The following is an 11,011-nucleotide window of genomic DNA, read 5'->3' as shown; positions in this document are numbered from 1 at the left end:
AACTTGTATAGATGTTGTTATTCAACCCATGAAATAATCCTACCATAATATGTTCAAAGCATTGGGTGCACAATAATATTTGAGCAATAAAACTGTTGCAATGGGATTGTGGACCAAAATGAAGGAGGTTGCAAATGAAACAAGGGTGGAGGTCTTTTCAATGTTAAATTTTATGCAGTGAAATAAACAATCAGGGAGAGATTTTATGATTCAAGGCATCTAGGGACAACAGGTTCAACATGGCATGACAATGGTGTGATAAAAACCTTGTAATTGTTGTAATGCTCCTTAAAATTAAAGATAAAACAAGTAGCAAGAATTTCATGCCCTTGCATTAAGTTGTCCCTTATGATATCTTAGACAAAGTACTAGTACTGTGGAACCACTATCTTGGGGGGTATATTTAATACTTTTTCTTTAAAAATATTTTTCATGCATGAAAATTACGAGCAAAGTGGTCTCAATAAAGCATAGGGGAGGGAAATGGAAAAAAAATGAAAATAAAATGAGGGGAGTAACCCATCATTGATAAAAAGGACAAAGTCATACAAATAAACCATTTAATTAGTTAGCCATAAAAGTAGTTTATCTTCTTTAGTGAAATGAAACTAAGCATATCTAAGCTTGGAAGTTTATAATGTGAGTTGAGGACCCAAAAACATTACCAACAGTGAAACCACTAGCTCCCACAATGCATTTTTCTCTAACATTAGGGTTCGAATCAAGCTAGAGAGTAAAGAAACTAGGCACAATAATAGTTGAAGGAAAAAATGAATGATAGAGTGGGTTTTCAACCTGCCTTCAAGGGAAGCCATCTATGACACATAAGGCATGTGTGCCTTGTTATGTGTCTCAATAATCACCCAAGTAATATTTAACACAAGACTTTATCAAATTCCATACCAAATCTCAAGTTTGTGCACCACCATGCAATACAAAAAAAACTTAGTGCAATGTTTCACAACATACAATATATAACAACCAATATATTATCATATGGTAACTTGATATATCGTAAAATATTTTCATGCCCCAAACCTTTATCAAAGTATTATGTCTCATTGCTGGAGAGGGAGCAAGATCATGCCACATAATTTAAGTCCATGAAGTAGTCTAATGGGGGGCACCTCATGTATATAATGTTTTAACATATGCTACAAGGGGAAAAAAATCATATCATGCCAAAATAAGTCGAATATAAAATATATTGAAATGGAATTTTGCATGCATTAGTAACCTACCCAAGGGAGTGTCAAGATGATTGTCTCCATACATGAATTGAGTCAACCTTTCAAATGCAATAAACAATAAACCAACATATCAGAACTATGCTTTATTTTGTCAAATTTTTGTCATAACAGTCATACATCATAGCACATGATAACGTCCATAATCGTAAAATTTAAATAAATATAAGAGACACTATATTCTTAATTCTCCAGGGGACCCCACCTATAGTAAGTTTTTTCTTTCTTTTATGTTATCAATTTTTCTAGAAGAGAGTTGGATTGTAATGGTTTGCATATTTTTTACAAAGGTGAGTCATACATGAGTCAACAAAACCAAGGATGATTTTGTGCTTCTTCATTGTTGCTTCCAAGGCCTCCATCTTTTTAAAGCATTGGGATTCTAAATGATTTTATTTCTTATAATAGGTATAATGTCTATTAACCTTACTCTTTGATTTTGATCCTTGGTCACCATTAAGAGCATATGTTGGCTAAGAGGGTTTGAAACCATTATTTTTCTTGTTGTTGTGAGGATTTTTCTTGTTTGGATGCTTGGTTTTATCTTTTTGTTGGGCCACTAAGGCCTTGTTAGATGTATCTATAGTGATAATCACTCCAATATGAAAGAAATTGTCTTTTTCTCTGATCATAGAGTCACACAAAGATTTAAGAGAAGGTTTTTGATAGGAATTTCCCAAATCTTATCTAGTGGCTTAAAATTTAGATTCAAAAATAGAGTATTGAGAACCAAGATTTGAAATAATAATATATATGCAACATTCATAATTTAGATAAACCTGATAGTCTTTAAGAAAATGTCTAAGTGTTTTAAAATTAGATAAGTAATATTCAATGCAAGAGAAAACATTAGGACTTAAAGTCATGATTTGATTTTGAAGCCAATGAAATTTCATAATATTGGTTTCACCAAATATTTTTTATAACTTTTCCAAAGCTTCATCTAGATCATTGGTTTCTTGAATATGATCTAACAAATAAGAATAAATGGACATTCTAATTAATCCATGAGTTTAATCATTCCTATTGTCCCGTTCAACTTTCTTATCAGGATCAATGGGGGCATTTTCTTGTCCCAAGGTAATTAGATACAATACTTTGCTTCTTAGTACATCCTCTACGTGGGATTTTCATGATAAGTAGTTGGTACTGGTAAGAAAAAGTTCACTTAGAGTGGAAATATTAAAATATGAAGATAATATGGCTTCAAAAGATGAAACTAGCTCTCTAGATAGAAAGTTCTCGAAAAAATAGGTTTAAAAAAAAACAACATTGAAAACGAACTTTGGATGTAAAAGTTATGCCCTTTGCAAAAAATGCATTAATGGTAGAAAAGAACCACATGGTAGTCATATTTTGGTCCACTTGGCAATGCATGATGATAACAAAAAAAAATATAAAAATAAAAGAAGAAGAAGTAATTGTCCTCATAAACTTTTCCTATAAGTTCACTATACAAACAAATTAATTTATGAAATAACTTACTTTTATAAAACAAGTGAGAATCACTTTTACAATGAAATTACTTTATAAATGAAAGTTGCATGAAAAATTAACTTAAAAAGAAATATTAAAGTTATTTTTACGCGTAAGGCATTCCCCTCTGAAATGAATTCCCTCCCATGCCACAAGTGTCTTTCTTAGCCTTTGGTTTAAGTGTTAGACGATAAAAATAACCTTGACCATGGGATTAAAAAATGGTATTAGTTCGTTGTAATTCTCTACAGGAAAAACAATATTAGTTCGTTGCAATTCTCTACGGGAGTTATGAATATTCGTCATTATCTCCGGCGTACCAGAGTATTAGTCAGAGATGGTTAAAGCTTTGTGTGCCGTATTGCCATGAGTGCCTCGCTGGAATATATCAGTCTCATTGGAATGTGTCAGTCTTGGGTTGTAGTATGGCCGGTGACTGGAAATGCATATACAATTGCTCAGCTTGCGCTGGAATCAGGCCATGCTTGGAGGCAGGGTGGATTCATCAACTGTCTGGGCCCAGAAGTGTTCCTCAATTCAAACTCCCATAATTGTTGCAGAGATGGCCATGGGGATGGGGATCATGGTTGTGAGCATTCTGGTACGCATCGCTGTCATCTAGTCTTGGTTCAAGCTCAAGGTCGACCCTTTTGAAACCATGACAATTACCTGCAAGAGCAAGTTTACAAGAGCAAGAGCAAGAGTGGTGTCTTCAGTGGGAGCTTTTGACATTGGAAATTTTATTCCTTATTTGGACTGGCTTGATTTGCAAGGTATCCATCGACGGATGAAGGAGGCCAACAAAATATTCGATTCATTCGCTGAGAAATTCATACATGACCATATGGAGCATCGCATGGACTCATCCTCGGATGGCCAGCCGGGGGCTGAAGCAGAACATTATAAAAGCTTCGTTGATGTGCTGCTTCAGATCCAGAGTGAGCAGTAGGACACCCAAATCACGTGAGAAAACATCAAGGAAGTTATGATTGTAAGTCTCTCAAGCATCATTCCTTCTTTCAGTTTTCTAATTCTTAATACTCAGTCATTCCACACCTTCTACTAACATGAGAAATGAATTGAATTTGTCAGGACATGTTCGTCACCGGAATGGAGACGACGGCCATTATCGTAGAATGGGAAATAAGTGAGCTACTAAGCAATCTTGATGCAACAAAGAGATTACAGGAAGAAATTGAATGTACAGTTGGCAGCCATGGCAAAGTTAATGAGTCAAATGTGGCAAGCATGAAATACCTCCACAGTGTGGTGAAAGAGACTCTACGATTATACCCAGGAGTGTCGCTATCGGCTCCTCACGAATCTGCAGAAACTATGAGAGTAGAAGGATATCATATACCCAAGAAAACAATGTTATTGGTAAATGTGTGGGCCATAGGAAGGGATACTACTATATGGGGAAAGGATTCTTCACAATTCAAACCAGAAATATTTGTGGAGGAATTTGGTGGACATAATGATTATACAAACTTAACAAATACTCAAGACTTGAGGATGCTTCCATTTGGGGCAGGAAGGAGAGGATGCCCTGGTCCCCCTATGGCTCTTCCCACGATTTCGCTTGCATTGGCTCAGCTGCTGCACACTTTTAATTGGAGGGTTGAAGGTGATCCGTCCCAACTGAATATGAAGGAAGCGCATGCAATGACACTCTCGAGAGAAATTCCTCTCTTTGCGTTCCCAAACTTGAGGTTGCCATTGAATTGTGTTTAGAATTTGGAAAATTAAGAAGATATAGGTTTGTAGTAGCCCGCGTCTTCCCGCCAACTTTAGCGTAGGTTAGTAGTTTATTTAATGCATTGTTTTGAGTGGCTGTGTGATATGTGATCGCTATTGGTGATTTATTGTGCTTAGTTGTTCTGTCAAATATAATGGTAATTTTGATATTTGCATTATGTTTAAATAAGTGTAATACGCAAGGTTATTGTTTAGTATTTGTTTTTTATGCAAAAAATAATTGATAGCAGAATAATGCGGGTGAGAATAATTATAGAGTAGTATAATAGAGTTTGAATAATCAAATTATTTAAGAAAATTAAAATTTATTTAACAAAATTTTATGATTAAAATGATTGCAAATACAAGTGGTTTTATTTGTTTGGTGCAATTTTTGGTGATATATATTGATCATGGATAGATATTAAAGATGTAATGGATTCTAATTAAATAGGTTTTATATAATTTGTGATGGGTTATACAAGCAAAAAAAATATTTTCTACAGGTTTCATGGCTTCATAGATTTTATATCCTAAATATATATTTTAAGTCTTTATCTCATTATCAAATTATGCATCTAAGCATGTATTGTTGAAAAAACATTTTTCTTATATATGTATATTTACTTCTTAAATTTCTATGTTTCTCAATACACGTATCTTACTCAAGTTTTTCAATGATTAGAAATCTCATTTCTCTTAAATGGATAAAGACACATCCACAAACAATGGTCATAGACAAGTGCTTTTTTTATGGCTCATTAATTTCTCATGTTGTTAGAACACATTTTTGAGGTATCATTTTTCATGAATAATTATTCTCATGAAATAAACATAAGAAAAAATGATGACATATTGAACAAATGAATTGTCATCCACAAACAATAGTTTAATTGATAATAATAACATTCAAATAAAATAAATCTCTTATAAAAAATATTGCAAAAATATTTGTTTTAGAAAAATGTTAATTTTTTTTGCCTTGTTAATTTCTTAAGTGGTTGAACACCTTTTTGAATTAACATTTTTGGTGAAAAATCATTCTAATGAAATAAAAAGAAAAAAGAAAAAATAGTGACATATTGAACAAATGAATTTAAAAAGTGTATTTATTTAATTCATTATATCTAAATTAAAAAATAAATTGAAAAAAAATAATAATAAGAATAAAAAATATTAACTAATATTAACTATTAATCTGAATCAAGCCTTTCTAAAAATTGTTGTCATCTTTTTTGAATTAAAAAAATATCTCCAAATCTATTTTGTTAACTTCTAGTATATTGATTATTGCATTTGAATTATTGTACACTAAATTTTTATTAATGATAATTTCTATTTTATCATAATAAAATCCTAAATTATATTTATTACATCACACTATTAATATGTTTAACTTTTTTAATTGTTAATTTCAATTTTCTTATTTTTATAATAAGCCATATAAATATATATTACACATAATATTTTTCACACTTTTCTAACCAATTATAAACTTAATTTCTACTCCCTATACATTTCACTTTCCATTTTAAAATTATATTTAAATTATACATGGTTAAATAATTCTTATAATAGGAAAATTAGAATTATAAACACATTAGTATCCTCTATTTATCCCAAACATGTCAGAATTCTTCTCTTAACTCGAGATAGGTCAAAATCCATAAATAAAAAATACTTTCGAATGGAAGGTAAACGCCCCCTTCTACTATTAAAGGAGTTTTAATATGCAACGTGAACTCAATGCTAAATAATTTTCTAACAACCAAAATTGAAATATTGATACCAACATCAAATTTCCAAACTACTCAGGTTGCTAGGACTCTAAATGAATGGGAAATTTATTTTGTTTTATAAATAAATCAATCTTCGAAAGTATGATTTTTTTTTCAAAAGTATGTTTTTTATTTCATTTTAATTCAATTTATAATATAAAACATTTGTTGTCATAGATTATAAAACTACTCTGAAAGTAATCATAGGTAGTCATATCACCATTGAATATTGTATAGGGTACATGTGTATGACGAAATTAACATTTTATTTTAGGAGGAGGTTAGGATGGAAGTACTTACTGATTGATTTGATGCAAGTACTAATTGTCAGAAATTAATTGGATTGTTGTCTACGTTAAATTGTGTATACCGTTTTTTTTTTTATTTTTTTTTATTTTTTATAAATATTTTTTTTATTGATCATTATAATTAAAATTTTACAAAATTAGTTAGAATAATAAAAAAATAAATTTTAGTTTTCAAAATATTTGATTTAATATAATAATTTCTAAAAAATTTAACAAATTTTATAGATTATTGAAAAATTTGAAAGACCAATTTTTTTTTACCATACACTGATTACAATATAATATGTTGGCAGGTATAATAAATAGTGTAAACCATTTTAAGATAAATATATTTTCAAATACACATTAATATTACTTAAGATTTTATAATGGGATATTTTATTTATTAAAATTGAATATTTTTGTGAGATTAATTCAAATGTTTAAAACTATTTTAATGGTAATTATTTTTTTTTGAAAGAATCATTCTAAGATAAATATATTTTCAAATATATATTAATATTACTTAAGATTTTATAATGGGATATTTTATTTATTAAAGTTGAATATTTTTGTGAGATTAATTCAAATGTTTAAAACTATTTTAATGGTAATTATTTTTTTTTGAAAGATTTATATAATATATACAATTGACATTAAATATTTTATTTAATATGGATATTAAAATATTTTATCTAATATAGGAATTAAAACATTTCAATTATAGACTATTCTGCTTATATTAAAATTTTATATTTTATTTTAATTGTTAATATATTTTCAAATACATATTAATATTACCTAGGATTTTATAGTGGGATATTTTACTTTGATCAAAATTGAATATATTTGTTATCAATAATATGTTTTAAATGTTGCATTTCTTTTTAAATATATATATGAATTACACATTTCCTTCTTTCTAGAAAATCACTAAATTATTTTACTTTAATTCCATCCTTCTTTTGAGTATATATATAAAGTTGATATAAATTATGTTACTTAAGGTAGACACCAAAATATCAAAATATTTTATTTATGGCAATGAGAGTGAATACTTTGCACTTTTAACCATTATTCGAGCTGGAGTGTAACCAAATGTGTATATTCATTTAACCAAATATGTATATCCATTTCTATTGGATTCTAACTAAAACTAATCAAGTATGTATACTCTAGCCAACATTGTTTTTTATTTATAGTTATTTTATTTTTATTTTAAAATGAACATGTGTCAATTTCACATTGAGCATGGATGAAATGACACATTGCTCTCATACTAGGTATTACAAAGCCTTCCCTTATTGTAACTTTCTTAACATTATCAAATAACCCTATCTATAAGAGTACAAGTCTTGCACACCTATTTTTTCAAAATTTATAATGTTTAATCTTTAAAAATGAATCTCATTTATCTTTTTATTTAATATGGATATTAATTTTTTTATTTAATATGGGCATTAAAACATTTCACTTATAGACTATATGGCTTATATTAAAATTTTATATTTTATTTAAGTGATTAATATATTTTCACATACACATTAATATTACTTAAGATATTACATAAGATTTTATAGGATATTTTATTTGATCAAAATTGAATATTTTTGTTATCAATAATATTTTTTAAATGTTGTATTCCATTTCAATTTTATATTTATACTTAAATGAATTACACATTTCTCTCTTTTTAGAAAATCACTGAATTATTTTACTTTTAATTCCAAAGGCAAATCCAATCACCTTCTAAGAGCAAGTGCTAAAATACTATAAGCTTAAAGTTCAATATTGAAAAAGAGCATCTTTTTTATCAAATATTTGTTATTGGAACTTGAAAGAGCATCTTGGAAAGGTTATAGAATTTGTTAATTTGGCATAATATAAATGATTTCTCTTAATCTTCTAGGTTTGAATGACATTTTGTTTACTAATTTTTATATTAAGTGATCTTCTATATCTCAAGATTTTTCTTAAATTTATGTCGTAATTCTATATCTCAAGATTTTTTTGAAATTTATGCCTTACAACGTTTTCTTTGCAACATCTGGTGCAATTTCTAGTATATATATGACAAGTGAAATTCACTTTACAATAAAGTGATGAACTAACTTATGATGAGTGAAATACGCTTTATAATAAAGTTATGAAATAACTTAAGTTTACATGGATTTTTTCAAAAAGTAACTTAGAAAGAGATTTGAACTCAAGTCTTCTTACTAAATAAAGTAACTTTTAACCAAGTGTGTTAATGCAAAAAACATAACAATAATAATGAAGGAGATATAAGTGTAAGTGTTGTTGTTTTTAGAGCTCTGTCTTGAATCGCATCATCCAAAAATTAAAAAAACAAATTGGAAAAAATTTCAAAACTCAACAATAGAGGGGTTGAATCTTGGTTACCTTATCTACCAAATGAAATTCTTCTTATTGTTTTTAAGAGATTGCACGAAACACATGACAAAGAGCATATGTAGGCAAGAAAACACTTCCCACTATATTTATGATTTGCTATGGGACATAGCACAGGGAAAAGAGCATACACAAACAAGAAAGAGTATCAAATTAGGAATATAAACATAAAACTAGAATATGAGCTTTGCAAAAATTAATTTAAAAAGAAGGGAGTATTTGCACTGTATATCTTTAAATCTAAAAAAATATGTTTTATCTCAAGAAAATTAACACCTTTTTTGATGAAATGAAAAACATTCTTAGCTAAGAACAACGTTCCAAATGCAAACAAAAATAGTATATCTCAAAGATGTAAAAACACAAGATTTAAGATCTTGATCCCCAATGGGAGAAGTTTGATTGTTTAGGCTAACACAATACAAAAATAGTATATCTTAGAGATGTAAAAACACAAGATTTAAGATCTTGATTCCCAATGGGAGAAGTTCTTCAAACGGGCTCTAATACCATGTTCGAGTAAACATGGTATTCTATACATGACGAACACCTTCAATAGCCACTCACACAACCAGATCAAAATCATAATGTCAATATTTTTATGTGGTTGAAACCATTTAAGAGGGAAACAATCCATGACCCAAGCCAATGTGGCCACTTGAGGATATTTTATTAACACAAAAAAAACATTTTGCATAAAAGAGTTCTCACAATCGATTATCAACCATTACCCTCCAAGTCATTTAAATAGAGATCATGGACCAATCGGGTGTTAAGACACGAATCAATAGCCTTTAATATCAAGGAAAATATGACTCGTGAGATCACTCTATGTCTAAAACATTTCATGATAGTAGGATAAAAATGCAATGTTGTATATATTAAATGAAATGAAACCCACTAGTCAGCTCTACGAAAGAGAGTCTGGACTAGGAGAATCTAGCTCTGCAGAACGCTCTACATTGCTCATGTACATTACACAATATATAGTAATAATAGATTTAGGGAAGTTAGAACCATAACCTAAAAAATAGAAACTAATTCCTATCCTGAGGTCTTGTGAACCAACTCACTATTCTAAGATATTCTCCATTATCTCTAACACTCCCCCTTAATAGAGAAGGGGTTCAAAAATATGCCTAACATCTCCCTAAACATTTTAAACTTAATCCTGCCAAAAGGCTTAATGAAAACGTCTGCAACATTATCACATGTAGTACAATATACCAAAAGGATTTCTTTGGATTGTACTTTCTCCCTGACGAAGTGGAATTGTGTATCAATATGTTTAGTGTTTTTGTGGAACACCAGATTATTAGCAAGTTTGATTGAACTCTAATTGTTGTATCTGATTTTTGTTGCATCTATTTGTTCTTCCCCGACATCCTGGAGAAGTCTCTGCAACCAAACTGCATCACACGTTGCTTCACACATGGTTTGATACTCTGCTTCCATTGAGGACAAGGAAACTGTGTTTTGTTTCTTGTTGCTCCATGTAATCACCCCGAATCCAATGCTGAATGCATATCTTGTTATGGATCTGCGATCGTCTACATTTCCAGCCTAGTCTGAATTTGTAAATCCTGTCAATATAACATTAGAGGAATCAATACAAATAATACCATAATATACAATACCTTGTAGATACCTCAAAACACTTTTCACTACATTCCAATGGCTTTCAAGTGGCTTGGACATATATTGGCTTAGCACGCTGACTGCATAAGCCAAATCTGGTCTAGTGGTGGTTAGGTAGATTAGACTCCCAACCAGTTGTCTGTAAAGTGTCACATCTGCCTCCTTTGAGCCATCTTCACTTTGCAGTTTGATGTTATATTGCAATGGTACTGCTGCAGGCTTACACTGATCCATCCTAAATCTTGCTAATAGTCCTCTAACATATTTTCCCTCGGACAAAAATGTTTTTCCTGAATCTCTCCATATTTCAAGACCCAAACAATATCTTAATTCACCAAGGTGTTTCATTTCGAATACATGTGACATTTGTTGCTTGATTTCTTTGATCAGATATGTAGCATCACCTATAATGATCAAATCGTCTACATACAAAGAA

General features: G+C 29.8%; 1 pseudogene; it reads left to right on the top strand.

Annotated features, from left to right (window-relative positions):
- The first annotated feature begins 3,833 nt into the window (after nt 1-3,833).
- LOC149229074 (cytochrome P450 750A1 pseudogene) lies at nt 3,834-4,457 on the top strand (annotated as a pseudogene).
- The last annotated feature ends 6,554 nt before the right edge of the window (nt 4,458-11,011 follow it).

This window comes from Pinus tabuliformis, chromosome J (genome assembly GCF_031772625.1).
Source record: "Pinus tabuliformis cultivar Carrire ecotype Pingquan chromosome J, CPIR1, whole genome shotgun sequence".
Classification (NCBI taxonomy): Eukaryota; Viridiplantae; Streptophyta; class Pinopsida; order Pinales; family Pinaceae; genus Pinus; species Pinus tabuliformis.
Note: the sequence above shows the minus strand (reverse complement) of the source record. Positions and strands in the feature narration are given on the sequence as shown.